Source organism: Carassius gibelio, chromosome A24 (genome assembly GCF_023724105.1).
Source record: "Carassius gibelio isolate Cgi1373 ecotype wild population from Czech Republic chromosome A24, carGib1.2-hapl.c, whole genome shotgun sequence".
Classification (NCBI taxonomy): Eukaryota; Metazoa; Chordata; class Actinopteri; order Cypriniformes; family Cyprinidae; genus Carassius; species Carassius gibelio.
Genome location: NC_068394.1, coordinates 21,517,242 through 21,527,878, shown reverse-complemented (window position 1 = coordinate 21,527,878; position 10,637 = coordinate 21,517,242).

Genomic DNA, 10,637 nt, shown 5'->3' with positions numbered 1-10,637 from the left:
TGGACATTGTATGTGTGAGTTACAGCACCATCATTTTTCACGGCGAATCATCGAAATTTGTCAGGCCGCCATGGACACGCCCTTTAACGAAACCTCAATTCCTTCGCAATTTAAAATGGCAAAGGGCTTTAGATTACACTGACCAAGTTTGGTGTTGATCTGAATAAATCTCTAGGAGGAGTTCGTTAAAATACAACCCCTGAAAATGACAAAAACAACACCAATTTTGCAGGGAAAATTAAAAATAACCGACTTCCTGTTGGGATTCGGATTTCGTACCAAGAGACTTTTTTGTAGCTATTGGTGTGTTACATATGTTTACAGATTTTCGTACATGTATATGACATGTAGCTCGAGGCGCACTCCATTGAAAATGTATAGGTGGCGCTATCGAGCCATTTTGCCACACCCAATGGAATATTAGCCTCCAGATGTGTTCAGGTCAGTACTCTTATCAAACATTTGAAGTTTGGGCAAGATCTGATATTTTATGACTGAGTTACAGCAACTTCTACTCCCATGGCGAGACATCGAACTTTGACGTGGCGCCATGGACACGCCCTTTAACGAAAACTCAAGATCTTCTCAATTTAACATCGTACAGGCCTTTAGATTAGACTGACGACAAAAAAGACATTGATGTCAAAAATTTCTAGGAGTAGTTTGTCGCAGCGTAAAATATGTCACTTCCTGTTGCCAATAGGTGGCGCTATGACTATAACTGAATATGGTCGTGTCAAACTGTTCAGGACAGGAGTCTCATCCAACATGTGAAGTTTGGGGCAGATTGGTCATTGTATGTCTGAGTTATAGCAACTTCCTGTTTCATGGCGAATCATCGAAATTCGCCAGGCCGCCACACACAGGCCCTTCAACGAAAACTCAAAAGCTTCGCAATTTAACAACGCAAAGGCCTTTAGATTAGGCATACCAAATTTGGTGTTGATCTGAATTAATCTCTAGGAGGAGTTCGTTAAAATACAACGCATGGAAATGACAAAAATGACACAAAATTTGCTCATAATATTAGAAATAACCGACTTCCTGTTGGGTTTCGGATTTTGCTCCAAGAGACTTTTTTGTAGGTATTGGAGAGTTACATGTGTATACCGATTTTCATACATGTACATGAAACGTAGCTCGAGGCGCACACCGTTGAACGTGTATAGGTGGCGCTGTTGAGCCATTTTGCCACACCCACTTCTGAAACCCATATCAGACGTAAATTTTCGCCAGTTCTGAGGTGTGTGCAAAGTTTCATGACTTTTCGAGCATGTTTAGGCCCTCAAAAATGCGATTCATCTTAGAGAAGAATAATAATAATAATAATAATAATAATAAACGGAGCAATTCCAAGAGGGTCCTCACACCATCGGTGCTCGGGCCCTAATAATAATAATAAACGGAGCAATTCCAAGAGGGTCCTCACACCATCGGTGCTCGGGCCCTAATTAAAGCTGCAAGCAGCGATGAACGGGCCCTCGCACCCGGGCTCACTGCCATCGTGTGGCTTTAGTAAAAAGGTGAACGTTGAGAAATATGCATTTAAACTCATAAATATAAGTGCAATATATCAAAGATTATTCCATATGTGTGCCAATCTTCCTGTTGCCAGCAGGTGGCGCTATCGTTATAATGGAATATTGGCCTTCAGATGTGTTCAAGCCAGGACTCTTATCACACATGTGAAGTTTGGGCAAGATCGGACATTTTATGCCTGAGTTATAACATCTTTTATTCCCATGGCGAGACATCGAACTTCGTCATGGCGACATGGACATGCCTTTTAACAAAAACTCAAGATCTTCACAACTAAACATCACACAGGTCTTTAGATTAGACTGACCACAAAAAAGACATTGATGTCATAAAATTTCTAGGAGTAGTTTGTCTCAGTGTAAAATATGTCACTTCCTGTTGCCAATAGGTGGCGCTATGACTATAACTGAATATGGTCGTGTCAAACTGTTCAGGACAGGAGTCTCATCAAACATGTGAAGTTTGGGGCAGATTGGTCATTGTATGTCTGAGTTATAGCAACTTCCTGTTTCATGGCGAATCATCGAAATTCGCCAGGCCGCCACACACAGGCCCTTCAACGAAAACTCAAAAGCTTCGCAATTTAACATCGCAAAGGCCTTTAGATTAGGCATACCAAATTTGGTGTTGATCTGAATTAATCTCTAGGAGGAGTTCGTTAAAATACAACGCATGGAAATGACAAAAATGACACAAAATTTGCTCATAATATTAGAAATAACCGACTTCCTGTCTGGTTTCGGATTTTGCTCCAAGAGACTTTTTTGTAGGTATTGGAGAGTTACATGTGTATACCGATTTTCATACATGTACATGAAACGTAGCTCGAGGCGCACACCGTTGAACGTGTATAGGTGGCGCTGTTGAGCCATTTTGCCACACCCACTTCTGAAACCCATATCAGACGTAAATTTTCGCCAGTTCTGAGGTGTGTGCAAAGTTTCATGACTTTTCGAGCATGTTTAGGCCCTCAAAAATGCGATTCATCTTAGAGAAGAAGAATAAATATAGCTGCAAGCAGCGATGTCGGGCTCAAGCCATCAGTGCAACGCCACCCCGGTGGCATCAGGATAACTGTGCCCAGCGGGCATAAGCATTTACAGTAACCCTCTGACAATCAAGTTTTAAGGGATGTGGCAGTTAATGGGTTAATCCGACCAATCTAGACTTTGAAATCACATACACAGAACAATATATATAACTTTAGTAACACTTTATTTTAATATCTATAAAAAATGTATAAGGTGTGCATTGTAGCTGACACCTATATGAACACATTACAATTTTTTTTATGACTGCAAGTCTTTCTTCTCAAATGCTATTGAGCTTCAAATTTGCATTTTAGCCCATGTGAAAAAGTAGCATAATTTACATATGACTTACAGTTTGTTGTAATAAATATCAAACATTCAATTTAATTGTGCATTATAGCTGTCACCTAGATGAACAATTACAGTTGTTTTTATGACTGTAAGTCATTCTCTTCAAATGCTACTGACGTTAGAAAAGTGTATAACAATATCACATGTAACTTTAGAGACCGGCCCTAAATTTGAGACTCTAGAAAGTCCAATGTCAAGACAACTTTATGCCTGTTTTATTTTCTTTAGTTTTATTTTCTCTGTGCCGGATTGCTGATGTCCTATACCCAGGCATAGATGTCCATCCATCAATTACGAACATTCAGCCGCAAACATGAGGTGTGAGCGGTCGCGAGCGCGGATGGGAGAATGGCGCATGTTTTTTTTTTTGTTTTTTTGAGCAACTGGGATGGTGCCCCCTCTGGGAGTTGGTGCCCTACGAAGACTGCATACTATGCATATAGGGAGCGGCCGTACAATCTCGAAGATATATTCCTCAAACCATTTTACAAGAGGAGGTGATGCTAATCCTTCAAGAATCGCATAAAAGCTATTCAAGTGTACAGTTTCCTTTTATTGCATCTTGAAATAAATATTTCTGAATTCTGAATCAAACTGGGTTGTGTTTATTTATTTATTTTATAAGACAACTGAGACTTTAATCTCCTTTGTAATATATGTGCTTTTAAACCAAGAACAATTTATTTATAGATGTATAACTGCTTAATAATGACTATTATTAAGGGAAAAGGCTTTATAATCATGAACTATTTACTAATGCTTAGCTAATGAGTGCAATTATTATAAAGTGTTACCATTGCATATACTAATGTTAACAAATTAGACATTATTTTACAGTGTTACCAAATCCTTAAATAATGTATTAGTGTTCTGTAATGATTTTAATGACCTATAAGCATTTGTGAAATAGTTTTGCTTGCATTGCAGCTTTATCTGTCAGTTGAATAGTTTTACTGTTACATCCATGAGATTAATAAATGTCATGTCACGTCACAGGTTGTCATAGGTCAGTATCAAATGAGTTTGAAATTATTATTTGCAGCACAAATTAGGGTTCTTAGGATGTTTTTAAATCCCTAAAACTGACAGAAAAGGATAAGGCCTAAGAGATTTCTTAACCTGTAATGAAAGGAAAAAACACCACCATTAGCAACAACAAAAACAATAACAATTTAAAATACAGATTTTTTTTTCCTGATTATTAAAGGGATGATTAGGTCTCTCTCTCTCTCTCTCTGCCAGACAGCCCCTCCCTACAGTCCACACACACTGTCACAGTCACCAACCCCCTCACACTCCCCCTCCCTCTCCCCCTCCCTTCCCTCACACAGACAGGGTGGCCAGAGTTAGATCATGTAAGTTGAGAAGTCTGACAGTTTTTTAATTTTCTTTTATCCATACAGTGTTGTAAAGTCGTGAAACTATGCATATTTCCTCAGAATGATTTGATCTTTGTATGAAAAAATGCTTTGAAGTGTTTGGAAGCTGCAATTTAAACATACAAGACAATTAATGTTTCCCTTTTTACTGTCATTTCAAAAATTCACCACGACAAAACCGTTCAAGCTAACCAAAATCCGTTCGCAATTTAAGTTCCTCAATGGTTTTTCTTAATGTAGACAAAGTTTGGTGTGTATAGTGTACTTCCCCTGGGAGGAGTATGCATTAATTCACAAAAGAAAATTCCCAAAAATCCATATTCAAGTCAAAATAGCCAACTTCCTGTTGGTCGTAGCTTATGACTGCGAATTAGAAAGTTGTCCGTCTTGATAAGAACAATTTATGTACCAAGTTTGGTGTCTGTAGCTAAAACTAATCCCCCCACTTTTGACAAAAGGTGGCGCTATAGAGTGCCTCTTCCACGCCCTTTTAAAAGCTTTTGCCATGGTCTAGCTATCTTTAATACTGATATCTGTTTCGAGTTTCATGTAAATCTGAGCTAGTTATCTGCCTAAAAATCACCAGAACAGAACATTCAAGTTTGACACGTTGCCATGGCAACACTATATTAGATATAAATATCCCCACGACAGATTGTCTTCGGCCGTGTTTTGTCATTATTCTGATGAAGTTTGAAGCAAATCAAGTAAAAATAAAATGCTGAATTCAAAGCGTTCTGAAAATGATTCACTTCCTGCTGCCAGTTGGTGGCGCTATAACTTTGACTCCTAAAAGTCACATATATACGATCGGTATCATACAACGAACAAACCAATTAAGTTTGATCAAATTCAGCAAATGTATGTGGATGTTATTATACATTTCCTGTTTCTCATTTCTCGCCATAATTTCAACGCCTCGCCACGGGCAAACCGTTCGAGATATCAAAAATCTCTTCGCAATTTAGCATCCCGAATGTCTTGAGATCGTGTTCACCGAGTTTTGAGGTGAACGGGTGGAGTTCCTCAGAGGAGTATATCAAATTCCAGAGCATGTGTTTTTCATAAAACCCTAAATAGCCAACTTCCTGTTGGGCGGAGCTTATGACATGCAGTGTGAAAGTTGTTTGGTTTGATGAGTTATATATATGTACCAAGTTTCATATGTATACGTGCAAGTATGCATGATATATGGCCCTCGGTACTACAGGGGGCGCTGTAGAGCCCCTGTGCCACGCCCTTGTATCAGACTCTGCCCGGCCCTAATGGCCGCAGGTTCCAAGGTGTGTGCCAATTTTCAAGAGTTTTTGAGCATGTTAAGGACCCCAAAAGCCCCCGAAACCTTAGAAAAAAATTAGAAGAATAAAAAAAAAAAAAAAAAAAAAAAATAATAATCCTAAGGAAAACAATAGGGCTCTCGCCCTCCAGGCTTGAGCCCTAATAATAATAATAATAATAAACGGAGCAATTCCAAGAGGGTCCTCACACCATCGGTGCTCGGGCCCTAATTAAAGCTGCAAGCAGCGATGAACGGGCCCTCGCACCCGGGCTCACCACCATCGAGTTGCTTTAGTAAAAAGGTGAACGGTGAGAGAATGCATTTAATGTCAAAAATATAAGTGGAATATATCAAAGTATATCCCATATATGTGCCAATCTTACCGTTGCCAGCAGGTGGCGCTATCATTATAATGGAATATTGGCCTTCAGATGTGTTCAGGCCAGGACTCTTATCAAACATGTGAAGTATGGGAAAGATTGAACATTTTATGCTTGAGTTACAACAACTTCTCTTGCTGTGGCAAGACATCAAATTTTGTCATGGCGCCATGGAAACGCCCTTTAACAAAAACTCAAGATCTCCAAAAGTTAACATTGCACAGGCCTTTAGATTAGACTGACCACAACATATATGTTAATCTCAAAAAAATTATAGGAGTAGTTTGTCGCAGCGTAAAACATGTCACTTCCTGTTGCCAATAGGTGGCGCTATGATTATAACTGAATGTGGGCATGTAGATCTGTTAAGGGCAGAAGTTTTATCTAACATGTGAAGTTTGGGGCAGATTGGACATTGTATGTCTGAGTTACAGCAACTTCCTTTTTCATGGCGAAACATCGAAATTTGTCAGGCCGCCATGGACACGCCCTTTAACGAAATCTAAAGATCTTCGCAATTTAACATCGCAAAGGGCTTAAGATTACACTGACCAAGTTTGTTGTTGATTTGAATAAATCTCTAGGAGGAGTTCGTTAAAGTACAACCCCTGAAAATGGCAAAAACAACGCCAATTTTGCAGAGAAAATTCTAAATAACCGACTTCCTGTTGGGATTCGGATTTTGTGCCAAGAGACTTTTTTGTAGGTATTGCTGTGTTACATGTGTATACCGATTTTTGTACATGTACGTGAAACATAGCTCGAGGCGCACTCTGTTGAAAGTGTATAGGTGGCGCTATCGAGCCATTTTGCCACACCTGATGGAATTTTGGCCTTCAGATGTGTTCAGGCCAGGACTCTTATCACACATGTGCAGTTTGGGGAAGATCGGACATTTTATGCCTGAGTTATAACATCTTTTATTCCCATGGCGAGACATCGAACTTCGTGACGGCGCCATGGACACGCCTTTTAACGAAAACTCAAGATCTTCACAACTTAACATCGCACAGGCCTTTAGATTAGACTGACCACAAAAAATACATTGATGTCATACAATTTCTAGGAGTAGTTCTTCGCAGCATAAAATATGACACTTCCTGTTGCCAATAGGTGGCGCTATGACTATAACTGCATATGGGCATGTCAATCTATTCTGATCCAGAGTCTTATCAACCATGTGAAGTTTGAGGCGGATTGGATATTGTATGTCTGAGTTATAGCAACTTCATTTTTCATGGCGAGTCATCGAAATTCGCCAGGCCGCCACGGACACGCCCTTCAACGAAAACTCAAAATCTTCGCAATTTAACATCGCAAAGGCCTTTAGATTAGGCATACCAAATTTGGAGTTGATTTGAAGAAATCTCTAGGAGGAGTTCGTTAAAATACAATGCATGGAAATGGCAAAAATGACACAAAATTTGCTAATAATATTAAAAATAACCGACTTCCTGTTGGGTTTAGAATTATGCTCCAAGAGTCTTTTTTGTAGGTATTGATGTGTTATATGTGTGTACCGATTTTCATACATGTACGTGAAATGTAGCTCGAGGCGCACACCGCTGAACGTGCATAGGTGGCGCTGTCGAGCCATTTTACCACGCCCACTTCTGAAACCCATATCAGACGTAAATTTTCGCCAGTTCGGAGGTGTGTGCAAAATTTGGTGACTTTTTGAGCATGTTTAGGCCCTCAAAAATGCGATTCATTTTGGAGAAGCGGAATAATAATAATAAACGAAGAGTTCAGATGCAAAAACCTCTAAATGCCATCTGAAATTTTCATCTAAAATTAGGATTTTTATCAGGCTCCTATATTTATATTCAGTTATTTCACTTTACTAGCCTGGAAAAGGACCTGCACATCACAATTAAAGTAAAATGACTCAACCCAAGCATAGGACCTTGATAAAAATCCTAATTTTAGATGAAAATTTCAGATGGCATTTAGAGGTTTTTGCATCTGAACTCTTCAAATATAGCTGCAAGCAGCGATGGCGGGCTCAAGCCACCAATGCCATCACCACCCCGGTGGCATCAGGTAAACTGTGCCCAGCGGGCACATGCATTCACAATATCCCTCTGGCAGTGAGGTTTTAAAGGATATGGCAGTTAAAGGGTTAATCCGAATCATCTAGACTTTAAAATCACATTCACAGAACAATATATATATATATATATATATATATATATATATATATATATATATATATATATATATATATATATATATATATAACTTGAGTAACACTTTACAATAAGATTTCATTTATAAACATTATGTTAACATGAACAATATTTATATAGCATTCATTCATGTCACTTAATATTCCAAACTTAAACATTAAAACATTGTTTTATTGTGATTTTTTTCCAAGCACATTTTACCAATTCCAAACCATATCAATCTTAATAACTACCATTATTTGGAAGAGAAAAACTCCTTATATTCATGTGTGCAGAATTATTGGGCATGTTTTCTTTTACAGATGAAATGCGCTAAAAAAGAGTTTTAACTCAAACTGTAAAGCCCATGAGAAATATCAAACACAAATGCAATACAGAAATGGATAAGTTAAGACTTGACCATTGTACAAAAAATTGTGAAGATTAATTTTTAGTCAATTCTGCAAGACAGACTTTCAGGAAAGGAGGTGGAATAAAAATGAGCTCCTAAATCTTAATCCCGGATTCTGGAAGATATGTTCCTCAAACCATCGGACAAGAGGAGGTGATGCTGGTCCTTCACGAGTCACTCTAATCTGTTCATAAAGCCTATATATAAAGTCTTAATATATAGTATTTCACAATACTTCATGGTATTCTAATTAAATCATTTTTTGGAATCTTAGATCTCTCAGAACCTGACACATTGTAATTCCGAGACTCCAGGAAAGTGGCAGTTCTGTAAAATGTTGGCGCTGGAGACTAAATTCTCCCTGATAGTTTCACACCTAATTCACTTAACACACACACAAACACACACACACACACACACACACACACACATTACCCACAGTGACATCAGATGTATGATAGTTTTTTAATTTTCTATCATCCATATAGTGTTGTATAGTCATGAAACTATGCATATTTCCTCAGAATGACTTGTCTTCTATGTGTACATATTTTTGAAGTGTTTAAAAGCTGCACTTTAAAAAAATAAAAGACATTTACTGGTTACTTTTTTACTTTTATTTAAAAAAATCACCACGACAAAACCATTCAAGCTATCCAATATTCATTCGCACCTGTTCTGTAAGATAAATTCTTTAAACAGTGGTAAAAGAGGATGTGGTGCTGAACCTTCAAGAGTCACTCAAAACGTATCTGTCCATAAAGCCTATTAAGAATAATTCTTAATATTCAGTTCACAATACTTCAGCTTGTTATTCTAATTAAGTGAGGGTCATTTTATCAGTAAAATACATAAAATTCATATTATTTTTCTTTGAAAGATTTCTATAAATGATTTAAATCATACTTGTTTCTACAATAATTATTTAAAAGTAATCCTATAGCTCCATCTGGTGGCCATTATTGGTACTAAGAATTGCAAGCTTGATTTATAAGTTATGATAGTTTTAATTTTATGCTGGCTCTTGAAAATGATAAAGCTATGAAACTTACTGTGCTTCCTTCAAATGATGACTTCTACGTATATAAAAATTGTGAAGAGTTGGAATTAAAAATTTTAAACATATAGTAAAATAAATATTGTATTTTTTTATGTTACTTTAATAAATCGCTATGGCCACACCATTTAAGGAATCCTAAACCCATTCGCAATTTAACATCTTCAGTATATTGGCTTCATGTTAAAAAAGTTTGGTGTGAACTAATTGTGTCTTCTTGGAGGAGTATGAATTCATTTACAGGCTGATTTTATCATAAATCCACAATAAAATTTCTGAGTTCTGTATCAATCTGTGTTGTTGTTTGTTTATTTTTATTTTTTTATTTTTCATAGGAAGATAACCGACCCTTTACTCTCCTTTTTAATAAATGTGCTTATAAACCAAACTATTTATAGCTGTATTTATAAACTGCTTACTAATGACTATTAATGTTGGGACAAGGCTTTATAAAGCATGAACTGACTATTTACTAATGAGTGCAGTTGTTACAAAGTGTTATTAATGCATTTGCTAATGTTAACAAATTAGACATTATTTTACAGTGTTATCAAATCCTTAAATGATTTTTGTTTAGTAATGATTTTATTGACCTACAAGCATTTGTGAAAGTTCTGCTTGCATTACAGCTTAGTCTTGATCTGTGAGCTGAACAGATTTACTGTTACATCCATGAGATTATGTAAATTCAAATAAATATCATGTCACAGGATGTCAGAGGTCAGTATCAAATGAGTTTGAAATTATTATTTGCAGCACAAATAAGGTTTTTTTGTATTTTAAAAAATCCCTAAAACTGTCAGAAAAGGATAAGGCCTAAGATTTCTATGTGAGTGGCTAAATTTATTTGTTTTTATAACTATAATGCATAAACTATGAAATTATACAAAATGTATGAAAAAGTACAACAGTTATTGTTTTCCAATGTTTTTTATTTATTTATTTTTTTGGATTTACATTTAAAAAAATTAGCCTACTGCAATAATTCTAAACAGCTTGAATAAAACCTGTTAATATTTATTATAGACCACTGTAACTGTG